Source organism: Habropoda laboriosa, unplaced genomic scaffold, assembly GCF_001263275.1.
Source record: "Habropoda laboriosa isolate 0110345459 unplaced genomic scaffold, ASM126327v1 scaffold207, whole genome shotgun sequence".
In the NCBI taxonomy this organism is placed as follows: Eukaryota; Metazoa; Arthropoda; class Insecta; order Hymenoptera; family Apidae; genus Habropoda; species Habropoda laboriosa.
In genome coordinates this window covers 483,263-484,283 of record NW_017100397.1, presented here as the reverse complement: position 1 = coordinate 484,283, position 1,021 = coordinate 483,263, and positions in this window count along the sequence as shown.

The window sequence follows — 1,021 nt, the reverse complement described above, 5'->3', positions numbered from 1 at the left end:
AATAATACCATTAATAAACGATGAAGTAGAGGAAATAGTTACTACCTTGTTGTGAATGAGAAATGAAATTTCGATTGAGATTTGCTTCGTAACGATAGACAATTTAGATAGGCTATTTAATTACGCGTACACACACATATATATATTTTCGTGATATCATTTGTTATATCCCTATCGCCTTAGCGCTGTAGTAATTTATTAAGAGTGATTTTTATTAATAGGAGTATCATTTTTTTTTCGACCCACACTTCCGATTGCCTCTAAAATATTGACGAGAGAAAGGACGAATCTCGTTTGAATAGGGAAAAGGGAACAGGATCGATGTATCTTGTTTTCTTTTCTGAACAGCAAAGAAAGAAACGAAGAAAAAGTGACTGGTCCAGCCGCAACCGGAAGTCACCACTGGCACCGACAGTGCGCACGAATGACTTTTTCTACGTAAGATAGATATTTCTCTAGTAGTTCGAAAGGGGCGGGGGTGGGGGCGAGGAAAATTTGGAGAAACGAGGAAAAACGGACGAGAGGGGCTTGGTTACGCGACGACGGTCAAGCGTGTCTCGATAGATATAAAGTAATATATCGGGTTCGAGGTGTTGATAATCGACATGGTTATCCCGGACCACCCGCTGTATACGTGGCTGTAATAAGCGTGTCGAGGAACACAGGTGTGAACGACTCCTTCGTATGGAGATTCCGATAAAACGATGTTCGAATTTCGTGGATGGACGTATTACGGGAAGGGAATCAGGACGTCGGTAAGCGTGTGTTGGCGGATCTAAGCGAACCGGCGATAGGAACGACGCGGAAAATGGCGGGGAGATCGTTCGCGTAGAATTTAAGCTTGCGAGAGGACTGAAGACGTGTAATAACGGTATACAATATGTATTGTATTATCACGAGTAGCTAAAACGGAGGATTAATTTATATAGCGAGCACTGATATATACATATATTGAAGACGAAGGAAAAAAAGTCGAGCGAGAAGAAAATTGTTATCTTTTTTTTTTTTTTTTCGGGGTTTT